Source organism: Carettochelys insculpta, chromosome 1, assembly GCF_033958435.1.
Source record: "Carettochelys insculpta isolate YL-2023 chromosome 1, ASM3395843v1, whole genome shotgun sequence".
NCBI lineage: Eukaryota > Metazoa > Chordata > Testudines > Carettochelyidae > Carettochelys > Carettochelys insculpta.
The window spans coordinates 59,511,374-59,528,729 of NC_134137.1; positions in this window are offsets into that span (position 1 = coordinate 59,511,374).

Consider the following 17,356-nt stretch of genomic DNA (forward strand, 5'->3'; position numbering starts at 1 on the left):
ATGATTAGCAGAGTGCCCACAGCTAGGTTTTGTGTTTCTAATGGTGGCGCTTATTTGCACATGCCTTGGTGCCCATTAAAATTTATTCTGCATGTAGATGGAAAAATACCCCTATGGATGGAGAAGAAAAGAGGGATCTTTGCTCTCAGCCCTAACCTCGTGAGTGCAAATGTTCAGCCCTTCAAGAAAAAAATCAAGCCCTAAAACTTCAGGAGTTGCCAGCAGGAAAGGAAGCTCCTACAAAGCGCTACCAGCCATGCTGTGCATTTTTTTACTGTGGCTCCAGTACTGCTCCAAACCAGATCCCAGGGCAAAAACTGTCATTGGCTCCTATTCTGTGTTTCACATCCAAAACGTACCAAATTGTTAAATCTGAAGTAACACATGAACGTTCACTTCTCGGAACAGAACGAGGCAAGAAAATACAACGTATCATTAGAAGTCACAGTGAAGTTGTGGGTGCACTCAACTTTTTGGGGCATTTCCTGATTTTGAGAGCCTGGATACTTCAATGTAATGCTCCTTTAATATTATATGTTGGCTCTTAGTTTCCTTTATTTATTAAAGCAGAGCTATTTGGGCTTGGAGATTGCTTGTTTCCCTAGGGATTTTACAAATTCCTTAATCAGGGCCATTTTTGACTTTTTTCATGTTCTTGTTCTTATTTTTGCAAAGCTAGAACATGGATCAACCAATTTAGCTTACACTCAAAAAGTTACCTTTTGGGCTAACTGCTGACCCTGGAAAATGTCAGCTCACAAAGAAAGTAACTATAAAGTAGCTGGAAAAGAGGGGCAGTGCAGCCATTCATCCATGCAGCGGGAACTAAGCAGCTGCAATGATATGATACGGTATGACATGATATGGGATATCTTCAGTCGTAATGAGAGTGAAAAACTTTCAAAACTCTCCTGGTGGGGCTCAGTTGTTATACTGGATTAACAAATGACCTTCCATCTCTGAAAATGGGGGATTAAATTACAATTTGGGACACAAATGAAAATAAGTTTATCGCTCTCTTGGCCTCTTCTATTCCACATGATAAAACCAGCACAGTACTGTGGAATGATTCAAGGCTGATGTACTGCCACTGAAGATCATGGCATGGAATACTGGAAGTAGAGATGGTTGAAGAGTGCAAAGAAAAATGTGAACTTTTTCATGTAAAATAGTGACTAGTTTATCTGACTAAGTCACAAAGTCAGAGATTTTGTTGCTCATAGATATTTGAAACCCATTTAGTTTACTTGTGAATCCCAAAAGTTTGTAGCATGAATGATTATTTGTATCTGAGGTGTGAGGTCTTTGTTGTCCTGTTTAAGGAGGTCTATTCTTCCAGCAAGGCAGCAGAAACAATTGCGTGTGACTTGGGTGATCTATCCCACAAAATGAAGAATGAGTAATGTGTAATTGAAGTGAACATTCAGGAGTAGCCCACAGGCTGAAATTTGTTCCCATAATCTTTAAGAATAACCAGTCAGCTCACAGAAATCAGGGCTGGCTCATGAACCATTCAAGAACTCTGTTGATTGAAGCATTTATTCAGAGCAAATTAGCAGAACTGTGTGAGAAGACACTTGCACCATACTTAGTTGCTGAAAACACCAGACTAGTTCTATTAGTTCCCTCCTTTTCTTAACAATCACATAAAAGATACTGTGAAAAGGACTCTTCTCAGCAAAACAATTGCACTGTTTCATGGGGACAGTAGCAGTAGATATCACTGAATAGTCACCTGTGTAAATGTAACACATCTGGAGTCTTCATTGTCTTTTCACCTTTGTTTCCTATGATACACAAATGATTTCCATCTCAGGGCTGTTCATCCTAGCAAAGTGATAGTTATGAGTGTCATTAGATGTTCAACAATACTTCTGGAACAGCATCACATACAGTAATATGGCATATGTTGCTCTTGCCCTCTGAAAGCTCTGTGCCATTATTATTTGGCAGAAAGCTTTGCTCATTCCTGCCAGCGCTTCTGATTTCTGCTAGTCACATATTTATACACTGGCCTCCCGAGTAGCTCATCAAGACTTCGGAGGCAGGTGGCCGTTGAGGCTTGCTGATTATTTATTTGCTTATTTATAGCTCAGGCTCTAGCAAATTTACAGCCTTGAAAAACATGTCACAGCAATGTGGTCTCCCCTGTGATGTGTGGTTGTTGTAGGAGGGTTGCAGGATAGCCACCTTACCTCTGCACTGCCTTCAGGGCTGGAGCGAGGCAGCTGCTGGCAGGTGTCCAGCTTTGAAAGTGGGACCATTGACAGCAGCAAGGCAGAAGTGAGGGTGGTGTGATGTGTGTGTGTGGGGGGGGTGTTTTCATTTTCTGGGAGTGGGAGAGCAGGCTGGCCTTATGGGTGGGCGCTGTGGTCAGGTGGTTGCTGTGGTCAATGCCTTTCCCCCCATGTACACAGCCAACCTAAGGCCCTGAGCACTTGGCCCAGACCCAGAGAGGGGCACGGCTGGGGGTACCCCAGCTGAGGGATTCTACCATGTGCCAGACTCCAGCTGTTAGTCTTGGCCACACTGGGGAGGGATGGGCCTTCCTCTTCCCCAACCCAGGCTGCTCCAAGAGCCAGATCAGTCTTGCCTCACTGAACCTTTCCCAGCCACGGGAAGCTCCGTGGCTGGTGGCTGAGAGCCCAGCGCTGAAGACAGTGCCACCTCCAGCAGCAGCACAGAAGTAAGGATGGCAGCATGGAGACCTCTCCCCTACAACAGCCTTGGGAGTGACACCCTCACGAGTTCCTTTTGTAGAGGGACCCCTCAGAGGTACTTCACCATGAAACTTCCGATTTAAATATCTGAAACCAGGAAATTTAGGGTTTTAAAAACCTTATGACCTGGAAATAAACCAAAATGGGCAGTGAATTTGGTCAGACCCTCTTTAGAAAATAGCCCCCCAACATCAGGCAGTGTACATGGCCTTTCTATGTTACAGTGTGACAACCAACACCCTTGTCTTCTTGCCCCCAAGCCTGTTTGTTTGGGTGAGGGAGCAGTCTACAAGCCCTGGCATTTTTAAAATACAGTAAGCTAAACTGTTGCAAAGCTGTAGGGCCACTCTCAAGTCAATATTAGAGTGGGTCAGAAATTTCCCAATGGAATGTTTTTCTGTCAGAAAATGCCAATTCATGGAAAGTGAAACATTTCATGACTGGACTTGATTGACCTCTTGAGGTCCCTTCCAGTTCTAGTGTTCTATGATTCTATTCAAACTGAAACAATATTTCCAGAATTTTGGCTCCTGGGCAATTTTAAAAAAATGGTTTTCTTCTTTTCCACAATGGAAGATAATTTGAAATCATGAAACTACCCCCAAAGTGAAAATTCTGAGATCTGCACAGCCCAAATTAGTTATAAACCTTTTGCAGTGGGTTAGCTTAAATCAATCAAAAACATGTTTTATCCATAAAGAAATATGCTCTTTTCACACTGAAAGGAGACAGTTTATACAGGGGTCTGCAATGGTTTAAATGAATGTGTTTAGAAGCCTGTTTAAATTAAATGGGTGCAGCTTCTGAGTGAAGACCAGGACTTGCTTGTCTTTAATTGGACTGGAAATGTTTTGAAGAAGAGACTTTTTTTTTTTTTAAGGTTGTACAGCACGTAGCACAATGAAGTCTGGTCTAAGCCTTTGAGTACTGCTATGATATATGTTATAATAGATTCTGCAAGTCTGAAGTTAGATATCTAGAATCATTTATACATCCAGAGGCATTTTTGATATTTGTTTCATGCCCCAGACAATATAAATTTACAGCCTGATTTTCACCTCCTGTGTTCGATGCCACCATGACTCCATTGGCTGAGATTTTTGAGCTGGAGCCTAATATGACTTCAGAAATTGTAAATAGTGAAGTAAAATCACATGACAGCATCTAACCAATCATCTTTACCATGGTCTGATCTGGATAGACACCTTAAAATTAGGCAAACTGCAATAAAAAGATGAATCACAAAGTGTAAAAACTCAAAATTACAGTTAAAATGTGGTGTTGTGGTAGCGTCTCCCAGGAATTCCAGTCATGGCTTAGGACTCTATTGTGCCAGGTGATGTACAAACAATAAACTGAGAAAGATGGTCCCTGCCTGACAGATCATGCAGCCTAAATAGATTTATTTCTAATTCCAGTTTGTTTTCCCTTTCTGTGTTCTCTTATGGTATTTCTCCCTGTAATGCCTGGGTCACATCAGTCCAATCCTCCAGCACAGCTATGACCAGCCATTTTGATATCCTGAGTACTTCTCCTCATAAAGTCCTTTATCGCAACTACATTTTACAGTATGTTTCTCGCAACAACTTACTGTTGTATTTTATTTAAAGATGGCAGCACAGTATCCCCCACCCTGCCGCTTTTCCCAGTTTATCTTAGACTTCCTTGTACAGAGTAAAACTCCCACATCCGGCATTCTCTCATGCAGCAATACCTATCATCTGGCAGGACCGTGGATCTTGCAGGACCAGAGAGTCTCAGGGCTGGGAGGAGAAGGGAGCCAACCAGACCAGCAGCAGGAACCCAGCGCAGGGCAAATACAGCTGGTCTGGCAGCAAGGGGAGGGTGGGGCAGCAGCAGCCAGGGAGCTTGGGTGAAAGACCCTCACCTTGGGCAGGGAGAAGTGACCAGGGCTGGCTGGGTGGCCAGCCGCAGCCCAGGGAAGCCGTGGCCAGGGCTGGATGGAAAGCCTCTGGCCAGGGAGCAGCGACTTGCAGAACTCATCTCTGGGGCTCGGTGGGAAGCCATGGCTGGTGCTGGGATCTGGCAGCTGGGGAGCATGCATTGGGAAGGGGGGGCATGGGGGGGTCAGGAAGCCACCAGCAACAGTGGGGAGGGGAGCCCAGCAGCAGGGTCTGAAGGCCAGCTGGGAGGGGGGTGGGCAGAATTGACCATCCTTGGTCCAGCAAATTCACACAATCATAGAACACTAGAACTGGACGGGACCGCAAGAGGGCACTGAGTTCAGTCCCCTGCCCTCTTAGCAGGACCAAACACCATCTAGATCATCCCCAGTAGGTGATTCCCTGATCCAGAACGCTCAGGTCCCGAGCGTGCCAGACCAGAGAGGTTGAACCTGCTTCTTGATCTAGTGGCAGTCTATAAATATCATTTTGTTTCACACCTGGACCTATCACACCCTACTTGCTCCCCTGGGTACTGGGATTAGTCAGTGTCTTACAGAATTGGGCCCAGACACCTTACTCAGTTTGAGGCTAGGCATCAGATATACACATAAAGCAGAAGGCAGTCGTGGTTTGGTTAAACTGGTCTGACCTGAGCCAGAAGCCCTCTTGCAGAAAGCAATATGGAAGCTGATGGGGTGAGACAGGAAAATCCAAGCAGAGGGGGTGAAAAGTACCTAAAATGTTATTTGAGTATGTAACCCTTCTATTAATGCCAGATGCCTGCCAGAAGGGCCGGGTTCAACTCTTGTGGGGTTTTCCTGTCAAGGATACAACCAACCGGCTCGAGCCCCCACCCAGTGGCCTGGGACAATTTCACCACCTTGCTGGGTGCCTGTAAGGCAGTTCCCGCCCCCCCCACCCCGCAAGCACAGAGGTTGAGATAGAAATGGCTTGTTTAATGACCATAACCTTCCCCAAGGTTACAGCGACAGATGCAGTATATCTAAGCAAAGAAGAGACAAACCCCCTTTACCCAGATACCATCCCCATATGCCATAGAACCCAGTCTCTTGCTGGGGCTCTTGGCCCTTTACCCCACACACAGTTACCGGGTGTACCTTCAGCGGTGCAGTCCCAAACCCAAAGCCCGCAGATACATCACCAGGGAAGTACTAGCTGTCCACTTGTCTGCACCTCCCCTTGCTGCCACCAGCCACCCACCACCCACCAGTCGCTGTTGCCCACCGCCACTCCTACCAGCTGCTCACTCCTACCAGCTGCCTCGCTCCTACCTGCAGCCCACCATCATCCACAGCCACTCCTACCAGCTGGTCACCATCATCACTCTCAACCCCACTGCTTGGGATCGCCGTAAGGCAGAACCCTGTGATTTCAGCCCTTGCTATCTTTCATATGGGGTTTCACAAGCAACCTAGTAGCCAGCTCTATCTTTCAACGGGTGGGGAGGGTTAGTCAAGCCAGGCTTATAGCTATATGACTAAGACATAGGCAGGGCCATGGCACTCAGCACACTAGCTCAACCAGTACCCCTTCTTTCTTACAATGCTTTAAACTAGAGAGCCCTGTGTAATCAATGTCTTACACAGCTATGGTGACTGCCCTGCCCCCCACAACAACCCAGAGCATTGGTGAGATCTCACAACTCCCGCATTAAGTGTCAGCTTAAATTGTGATTTTACAACTACATGTTTACAATAGACCAAATCTCATGGCTTACTTGCTACCCATTAGGCTTTGCCTGAAGAGGTATCACACATGCACACCTTTGCATTCTCATGCAAATGATCTCTGGGAGACACATTCCTCCCAGCCTCAGTATCACACCTACCCCCCTTTGGATTCTCATGCAGATAACCTCTGGGAGACACATTCCTCCCAGCCTTCAGCAGCATTGCCTTCCTTCTGCCACATTCCCTACAAGTACAAGTGCAGCTGCTTTCACTTCTGGGTATATGAGTACAACAAAGATGTGGAATGTCCATATGCGTATGTGCTTTTTACTCAAGTAGTTTTCCAGAGGGCCAGTGGTGAATTGTACTTAACTACACTTCCTCCCAAGCAGCTATACTTTTACTCAAGTAACCTTTGGGGTACTGTTCCCACTTCTGAATCCAAGAAAGTGTGAAATGGAAACCCAGCGCTCTTTTCATCATTTTACCAAAAAGCCCAGCTTCTGTTAGGGGTATTGAAGCCGGAGTTGTGGCAGCATCCCCTGGTTTGAAGTGGTTTCCGCCAGAGCCAGGTTTTAGAGTTGTGTTCAGTGGCTTTCAGCCTCTGCCCATCCCCCATAAAAATCGTTCCAGCACCGCTGTTTCCTGTTTCTTTGTCGGATAAGAATGTTTTGGGTACAATGGGCCAATTTACTTTGTAACAGGAAAGCCTGTCACTGAGCTCCGCCCCCTGCTTCCTCACTGCCTCAGCCCAGACATTCCCTGACTGAAATACTTTGAAACGCTCTGGGCAGGCCTTTCCAATAGACCCAGGACTGGGCAGCAGCTGCAAAGTGCCCAGGCTGCTAAGTCCCAAGGGGAAGTACCTTTCATTCCTTGAGTAGTTTGTCACGATTGGTTAATGAAAAATTTTGGAACCTTTTGGCTTACAGAGCCCAAACCGATTGCTCGCTCCTCACACAAGCTAATGCCATGTTGGGGAGTCAGCGTGCCCCCAGCTCAGGTATAAATCTGTAGCACTCCAGCGGGGTAATTGTCCATGTGGACTGCTGCTGTGCAGTGAAGGTTCCCTGCCTACAGCAGCAAGGTTCATGCAGACAGTCAGTGTATGGCACACTGCAAATTTAAACCACAACTTACCACGCACAGACCTGTCACACGGACAAGCCCTAATTTTGTTGTAGTTACGACAACGAATTTTTCCCCCTGGGGCTTATAAAACTAGGAACAATCATCTGGCCCTAAATATCTGGCTAAATCTTAGGGCTTGTCTTCATGTGGAAATGACCAGTAAACCTATAAACAAATAAAGTATGCTAGCATAGCTGATTTCCATCTGTAGCCTTCCATCTGCCATACCCCCCGCCTTCCTGCATTTCTAACATACCCCTAAGTCCTCTTCTTAGCTACAATCAAAATTAAATGAAATCTGACTTTATACAATTGCATCTGATGAAGTGAGTCTGTGCGCACGAAAGCTCATGCTCAAAACTTTTCTGTTAGTCTATAAGGTGCCACAGGACCCTTCATTGCTGTTACAGATCCAGACTAACATGGCTACCCCTCCGATACTACACAATTATTGTGAAGGAATGCCTGTAAATGGTTAAACTTCTACACAAGGAACTAACTTCGAAGTTAACTTCAAAGTTAGGCACTCCATCAAAGTAGCAAGCAGAGAGTCTACACACATTTTCCCTTACGTCGACGTTAGCTTCAAAGCCCAACTTCAAAGTCCTTAGTCCATTCCCAGGAATGGAGTAGTGCCCTACTTGGAAGGTTAACTTCAAAGTAGGATGTGTGTAGACGCTCAACTTCGAAGTTGCTTACTTCGCAGTTATTTTCATAGTGTAGACACAGCCTTAGAGAGATAGTGAGTTGTCTGTTGGAAAACACCTAGCTGAGCCAATGAGAAGAGAGGGGGATTTTTGAACTGAAGCAGTTGCCTGCCGAGGACCCTATTTTGTGTGGTGGGAGGAGAGAGAGTGAGAGACAGAGATGTTTAATCCTGAACAGGCTTAAGGTAGCCAGTAAATGCAGGTAGCTAAATGATTTAAGCATTGGCTTGCTAAACCCAGGCTTATGAGTTTTAAGAGGGCCATTTAGGGATTTAAGGCAAAAAAAAATTAATAAAAAGAGGAATGGTGCTTGGTCCTGCCAAGAGGGCAGGAGAGTGGACTTAATGACCGCCTGAGGTCCCTTCCAGCTCTGTGAGATATGTATCTCCATATATATGTGTATCCAGGCCACAAGGAGATCTGGGCACACAGATATGTAAGTAGAAGAGAAATGTTAAGTCAGATGTGCTCAGGTTATTTTTTACATTGGGTTTGGTTCAGGACTTCTTAGGCTGGCTGATGAACCCGTCCCGTGCATTGTAACTTTTAAAGTGAATCCCAAGGATATAAGTCCCTGTGCTTTAACCTATTTTAGTTGTTGTTGTTGCTCTGTAACACCTAGCAACCAAGTATGCTTTAGTATGTAAAACTTCTTTTTTTGTTAATAAATTATCTTTTTTTAAAGCAATGATTTGAGTCCTATGTCCTAGAGAAGAGTCTGTGTATGCGCATTTCTAAGACTGAAAGGTCATCTATCAGCTTGCAGCTTAATTTCTTCCTCTTTGTTTTCAAGCTGTCTCCTAAGTGAGGGTCAAGAGCTTGGGGTTACCCCACAGGGAGACATCCCAAGTGTGTCTTCCTGAGTTTTAAAGAGGACTTTTCTTACTTGGGTGGTGGCAGCTACTTCCCAAGGCTAGGGAATGCATGACTTGGGAAGCTTTTAAGTAGAAGCCTATAGAGGCAAGATATTTTTAAGGTCTCTTGCAGGCCTCCATCTTCTGCACGCAAAATGTCAGAGTGGGGATCAGCCTTGACAACAGGTGCATATTTAATGAGCTCCTTTCTCTAAAACGCTCTTCTTTTTAAAATAAAATCAATACAGTGGCATTTAAAAGTCCCATGCATGATACAGTATTGTAAATATCACTTTACAATTAGTAGCTAGCTATTGCTGGGTGTTCTTCAGAATTTTAGACAGGGTGTCATCCCTGGTGAACAAAGGAGATAAGGTTGGAACTCAACATAAGTGGACATCTATTTGCGTTTATAATTCATAATGTTCTCTTTAATAAATGCCTCTTGATGAAATGCTCTGTACTTGTTTGTATTATAAAAATGTGATTAACGGTATGAGTCCCAGGGAAGGAGAGATTTTGGACTCTTAATTTTTGGTCCACCAGCCCCAAACCTGGCCTACATTAGGTAAAAATACATCACAAGAAATTACTCTTGGGAATGCCTTCAGATTTGTAACACTAGCACCAATGTTTTACATTACCACACAACAGAAACTCTAAAATTTCAGAAATATTAACAGTAAAAGGCCTCTGCAAAACCTGGAGCAAGTCAGCTGAAAATCTAGTTCAAGTTGTAATAATGTCTTTTTGGTGGGTTTAGGAAGCCAGATGCATTTCAGCTTCACTGATTTGGGTGGATCTCAGAATACCATATCACAGCATAATTCCTTACATTTGGAAATTCACCTTCTCCTAGCAATCATGCTGGAGACATTGGTATAGGTTCTGCCTCCATCTCAGAATCCCCTGTTAGCATTGTAAGGTGTGCGGTGCTTGGGCACACCAAAATGGTTCTGTCAAGAGAGAATAGCTGTGTGGAAGTGCTAAACACTGCAGGGCAAGTGTTGCATCAAACCCTTCCGTGTAGCTGGGGTCCTTGCAGTGCTTTTCTTGTTCAGTATCAATCACCATATCGGGAGAGAAGAGATGGTAGCAGCATGCCGGACCTGGTGAGCTGCTATTGAGACCCCTTGGAACTGACCATGTTGTGCTGCTCAGAGGATCTCGGTTGCTTTCTCTCACCGGGTTGAGAGATTCTCTTCCTCACTCTCCACCTGGCAATGAATTGAAAGGCACAAGAAAAGGCCCAGAATGAATATGTTGGCTGAAAGATACTCAGAACTCCCTCGACTGGGCAGTAACAGAGCCTGGAAAGAAGCGTGAGGCTTGGATGCCTGAGGCTGTCTGCTGCAAAACAAAAAGGGCACTGAAATGTTCCTGTCACATGACAGTGGTAAAGAGTCACACACAGATGGCTTAGTGAAGTTATGCCTTAAGCTCCTCTCCCTGCTTTACTGTAGAGCACCTGAGTACACTTCTCTTCAGCTCTCCTCCCACCTTCTTGCCTCTGCACTGGTTAAAGAAAATCTACACCGCTGCTGTGCCTTTCGCGATGACAGGCGTAAACAAAGAATATGCCATGGCTGGCTTGTTGTTCCAGCTCCAGTTTTAAGCAGAATGTATTCCCCCCTCACAGTCTGTATTATGTCCTATCCTGTGCAAGGACATTAGATAGCCTCTGCCAAACACACACAGTTTTCTTCAACAAGAGGGATGTCATGCATTCTCCGGCTTCAACCAACAAGATTGCTCTCCTCCCCGTGCCCCCTATAGAATGTTTTGTGATCAAATACCAAACAGGACACGCAGCGTTAGCAATGCCACCAAGCTGGTTTTGCATCGACAATCCAGTTTTGACTTTGACAGCCTGGTTTTTCGCCCGCTTGGCCCTGGCTGGGATGAGTCGGCTGGGGGTGGGGGTGCTGCTCGGTTTATTCAGTTTTGGATTCTTATTTAGTTATCTAGATGTTTCAGATATGTTAATTTCATCTGCTAATGATTTTTTAGATGCAGTAAAGTGTGTACCCTCACTAAGTTCATTCTGGTTTGAGAGCTATCACTGGTTCCAAGAAAGTTACCTGTATGCACTACTGAAACTACTGTTTGTTAGAGCCCAGCGTAACTCAAGAACTAGGACCTCAGTCTTTAATGGGCCCCCTGCTAGGGTTACTTTTTTTGAACTGTCAAAAAAGAGGTCACCCCCTGAGAGGGAGTGGATCTGCATCAGCAGCTACCAGCTCATGCTGTATTACTGTGTTATAGTATATCCAGTACAGTAATACAATGTGAGTTTGCACACTTGCTGAGCAGCTCAGTGTGCCCTGTACTTCTTGTTGTTTCCCATCCCATTGCAAGAACCCTACTAATTTTCAACAGCCACATGAGACACGTTGAGCATGCCCTGCTCTGAGTCCTGCTGTCCCCTCAGGACAGGAATTGCCAGAAGCAGCCTCCGCTGTTTGCGGCACTACACCTGCTCTCCTGCTCTGAGAGCTTCAGCCTGACCCCGGAAGGCAGTGTGAGGCTCAGGTGCTTGCAGTCCCTGGCCTAGAGTGGCTAGCAGCCTGAGCTCTCCAGCTGACACCTGCTTATGCTTTGCTGCTGGGTCCCTTCAGCTCACCCCTTCAGCCTCCCCCCTCTTGCTGCTTTCTTCTTGTTCACAGTTGGTGTAATGACTGAGTAGTCCGGGGACCGCTATGTGTGACAGCACAGTTTGTGCAGCCTTTGAGCTCACTCTGGCTCTGGTTGATGTAACTCATCGGTTCTCCTCCTATTCCCAGTGGTGGGCCACATCCAATACTACTTGTGCTGATTGGAGCCCAGGTTGAGAACACTGAGGTAATGAAACTAAGCATTCCTAGATCTGTGCAGCGTTTGGAGCCTCTCCCACACAGCTGTAAAGCCATGGGAGTCTGCCCTCGTGCAAAGCTCTGACTTACGTCCTTGGCCTCACCGTCACATTCAGCAGGAAGGAACGCATGACTCATCTTTCAGTCAGAGTGGAAAATGGGGCGTGTGCAGCACCCGGATGATCAGTCAGTCAGGGTCATATCTGGTTCTGTTCAAAGGCTCCTGTCACACTACTCTTTCACCGCACTTCCAAAGGCACTGGAGCCTTCAGAGGCCTCTCACCATGTGTTTTGTGGGGAAGGAATGTTACCCTTTTACTCCCCCCCCCCCCCACAAAAAACCCTATCAGCTATTGCAGCTACAAAGACATACCCCACTGGTGCTTTCAGGGCTGTGGGAAGTGGCCATCCCTCTGAGGTGGAGTGTGAGTCATTCTTCAGATATTAGAACTCACACGGACAACTTCAATAGCTACCATGTGCTTGAATTAAAAACAAAACAAAGCACTGCACTGTAGTCCAGCTTCTTCACTCTAGCCATGTTGCATGGCTGCAGAGCCATTTATGTGCTAGTTAGGTTTCTTGCCACCCTCTCCACAGCACCCGTGTCTTGACCAAGCCCCATCGCCTCAAAGCCCCTAATATGGTCTCTACTTTATTGATGCTGGATGCAGGGCAGGCTGACATAGGAAGGAGCAAACCTGCCTTTCTAGGCTTTACACCAGCAGAGGCTTCCATCCCAGCAGAAATTACCCACTGGCAATTTCTGAGGGCTTAGAGGCCACATTGTACTGGTTATGCTCAGTGGTCTGCATGATCCAGCCCTCTAGTTAGACCAGGGTACAACTCACTCAGATTCTGTCACGTACTAATTTCTGGGGTGCAATTATAGTAATTTTGGTCACGGTCCTGGATGTTAAACATCGTACCTGTCACCCTGAAAGAGTCCCAACGAGCATAAGCTGTACACACTGGGGATATTCAGGTTTTTCTGTTTTGAAATGTCTACTGCTCCAAGACATCCCCTTCATCCTACACATGCTGAACTCCCCCGGAATTAGCAGTGTGTCTCAAAACAAAAGAAATGTTAAGTGCAATCATGGCAGATACGCAGGAGTCACTTCACCCATCGCTGAAATGTAGCCATCCTGAAGAGGAACCCAGCATGCATCTACTAGGTACACAATAACATGCCAGCACACTTCAGAGAAATTCACTGTATCCACTTAGAACTGTAAGAGGAATTCAGATGGGCAGAAAGTAATTACCTAAATTAGAATACATCCAAAGAATTGACATGCTCTATCATTCTGTTTATCTATTAATGTTCTCTATCTATGATTGGTTGTCCCCATGGCAATAATGAAAAAATAATATCAAACAGTTTCTAGAACTGAAAGAAGGTTGTTGGGATTTTTTCCAAGCCAGCCATCTGAAATAAAATCTAGTCTCGTCTCCTCATTTCCTCCAGTTTCAGCTCACCACTAATCTTTCAGTTAGGCCTACAATGTTCTCAAATGTTTAAACTCTTAAACTGGTACATCAAAATATATTTAAAATGTATCTTCACATGCCTGACTTCTTGCTGAGTGAATCTTTAATTAGTGCCTAAAATAGCACAAGTGGGGAAAAAGTCAGCTTTTTCCACAGCAGGTTTACAACCCACCTGTACAACACTGTCCTGCCCAAACCATCAGATTAAGCCTTTCCTGTTTGGGATGAATACTGCTCACCTGCCTCAAAAGTGTGTTGGGAGGCTGTCTTAATTAGCCTGGTGAAACTAAACTTTTCCTGTTCTCTTAATACAGTTGTTGCCTGCTTCCTTTGAGCCTGTTTCCTACATCCCACCCTCACTTCCCCCGCCCGGCCCCTTTCCTCTCTCTCACTCTCTATCCATCCAGCACACTTTCAGAGGCCAGCACTGGAAGTCTGCCACAGTGTGACTGTGCCAAAGCTGCACCACTTCTGAAGTCTGTGGAACTTTGCCCATGTTATGTGACATGGTACATGTTGGAACACTGCCTTGTAACTTCGCCTGCATGATTTTCGTCTGGGTGAATAATGTGCTCCCTGCAGCCAAACTACTTTGCATGGTGGCCCCATTAGTTTCCCTAGGCTCTGCCAACCAAAGAAAAGCACGAGTGTTGAAGAAAGTAGCTGCTAGTATGTCAGTGTGTGGCCCAAGTTATTATTTGGTTGCATCCCAAAGTGTGAAGTCTTATTTGTGATACATCAGGACACAGAAGACAGGTCTTTGTACTTAACAGTGCAATGCTGTTTTAAAAATATCTTCTGTGACAAATTACTGAAATTGCTTAGAAAATAAGGGTGCAGCCCTGGCCCCGGTGGAGGTGCAGGAGAAAGGAGAACAGATGAGAAGTCACAGAGCTCTTCTCTTAGTTTTATGGGATTTGGACGGAAAAACAAAAACTTCCACGCCCCCTTTAAAACATCATCCAAAACATGAGAGCCTTGACATTGTTGCGTCTGAAACAGAACGTAAACATACACTACCGGCTGTGCCACACGAATGTGATGTCTTTGAGTGACCTTCAGCATGCTAGCACAACCAATCACATTCCTCATTATTATTGTTTTCGGCCTCCTCGCTATAATTTCTAAATGACAACTGAGATAAGCAAAATTGCCTCCCTCTGAGTTGGTTTTTAATGACTTTATTTGTAATGTAATAGGATGGCTCTTGGCATACATGAGTCTCATTCACGTACATTGGTGCTAATTACAGGAGAATATCTTGAGCAGCTATTTTTCAAGCACTTAATATCCATGATTAATGTGAAAAATTTTCCATCCTGCCTTGGAAATTAATTAACAGCTAGGGTGATACCGTGTATTTATTGGTATAGCCAGGCTCATTTGAATATGCTTTAAGTCACATCCAGAGCGAATCTGCTGGTGCATATAATCTTCTTTAAAGCTGCGTCTACACGTGCACGCTACTTCGAAGTAGCGGCACCAACTTCGACGTTAGGCGGCGAGACGTCGAAGTCGCTAACCTCATGAGGAGATAGGAATAGCGCCCTACTTCGACGTTCAACGTCGAAGTAGGGTCCGTGTAGACGATCCGCGTCCCGCAACGTCGAAATTGCTGGGTCCTCCATGGCGGCCATCAGCTGGGGGGTTGAGAGATGCTCTCTCTCCAGCCCCTGCGGGGCTCTATGGTCACCGTGGGCAGCAGCCCTTAGCCCAGGGCTTCTGGCTGCTTCTGCGGCAGCTGGGGATCTATGCTGAAGGCACAGGGTCTGCAACCAGTTGTCAGCTCTGTGTATCTTGTGTTGTTTAGTGCAACTGTGTCTGGGAGGGGCCCTTTAAGGGAGCGGCTGGCTGTTGAGTCCGCCCTGTGACCTTGTCTGCAGCTGTGCCTGGCATCCCTATTTCGATGTGTGCTACTTTGACGTGTAGACGTTCCCTTGCTGCGCCTATTTCGATGTTGGGCTGAGCAACGTCGAAGTTGAACATCGACGTTGCCAGCCCTGGAGGACGTGTAGACGTTATTCATCGAAATAGACTATTTTGATGTCGCAACATCGAAATAAGCTATTTCGATGTTGGCTGCACGTGTAGACGTAGCCTAAATGACCAGACTGACTGTGTTAAGGAGAGGAGAGCCTGTCTTTATTGAAATCAGGTGGGTGAGGTAATATCTTTTACCTCCCCAACTTCTGTTGGTAAGAAAGACAAGCTTTCAAGCTACAGAGCGCTCTTCTTCAGGGCTTCAAGACCCTGGGATTCCAGCCTCAGGTGTTAAAAAGTAGCAGTGCTAAAGTTCTGAATGGCACTTTGTGCAAGGACTTATTCAGTGAAATTGGACAACTCCTTCAAAGTCTTAGGTGTTTTGGAAATAGGCCTGCACAAATCCATCTCCTCTGTCTGTTCTCCACTGCCCCTCCCCGGCCTAGGAACCAGCCCCCGCCCCCCCCACCCCCCGCCCACCACCTCCATGGCTCTAGAACCTATTTTTGCTTCCTCAGCCTTCCGGATGCGCTTCTGGCCAGCCACAAGTGATGGGATCAGAATGGAGGGTAAGCCTGAGGGAGCTGCTCCCTGAACAGTGGCAGGCCACTTACGTGGGGCCCTACCACATTTACATTGCATTATGGACTGCGAAATGTGGTCTCCCTGGCACAATGTGGCTATTGGGGGCGGGGGAGGCGGGGAAGGGGAGGAGGTGTTGCAGTATTGCCACATTTGCTTCTGTGCTGCCTGCAGAATCATGACAGATAAGAAAACACCTCCGACACCATGGCTGTTGCTCAGCGCCATCGCAGGCAGTGGCATGCTCCACACTCAAGGGTCTGAGGGGGGAGAGCTCCTGTACCCTGCCACAGCTCCCTTCTCCCCCAGCCCCTCTGGCCCCACCCACTCCAACAGCTCCTCCAGCCCCAGCAGTGGCTCTGTTGACGCTCAGGCATTTATTTGCGGGGTGGGAGCTGGCAGACAGCATCTGTTATTTCCAAAGTCTGTTATATGGGGGTCCATTAAATCGAGGGTTTACTGTGCATTATTATTAGAATTCACTAGCAGACTTGCTCTAACACTGACAATTATTTCAAGAAGTCATGGAGCTATACTTTGCAGTGTTGTTGCAGCTGTATCAGCACCAGGGCACTACAGAGACAAGGTGGGTGAGGTAAGATCTTCTGTTGCTGAGAGTAGATTTTGAGCTACACAAAGCCGCTTGTCTCTCTCACTAACAGAAGCCAGCCAATAAAAGGTATTGCCTCATCCACCTTGTTTCTCTAATATCCAGGATTGATGGGGTATAACAACACTGCACAAAATCAGCAGCCTATCATGGAGACTTCTGATCATGTTTCATATAAAAAGTTTTTGACATCCAGAATCCAGCTTTATCTTAATGGCCCAAGTGGATATAGGTAGCAGAGAAAACATAGTGCAAACACAATCCAGACAAATGCCAAACAGGGTGAAGTACTTTTATGGATTTAGATTATTGCTGAATCTTTGTGCTAGAGCCATTATCCAAATGATTCTTTTTAAAGTGCAACATTGTCATAGGTAAAAACCATGCAATAATGCGTATTAATGTGTGAATTCTGAGGTTATGATTCAGTTTAAGTACTTGCCAAAGACACTGTTTTCACCCAGGAAGAAAATTTTCTCTTAACAAATGCTAGCTAAAACTGAAGTCCTACGTGTTAAGACAAATTCAGCTTGTTAAAAAGTTTGTGATGAATGGGCAGATCTGAGCAACGACTCCTACAAGGTATGAGTCAGACCAGTGCTATTACTGTCTCACATCCACAAGCACTACACTCTTTCACAAACGCTGATTTAGGCTGCTGTTTTAGATAGCTATTATTTTAACTGACTAACCATGTACAACCTATGCTGGCTGAAAAAAGATGCAAAACAATCCAGACTTTTTAAATGGTGAGTGTCACTGTTCCAGAGCAATTGCTCTTTATTCCCCCTCCATGGTTCACCAAAGGCACCCACTTAAATGTTTGCA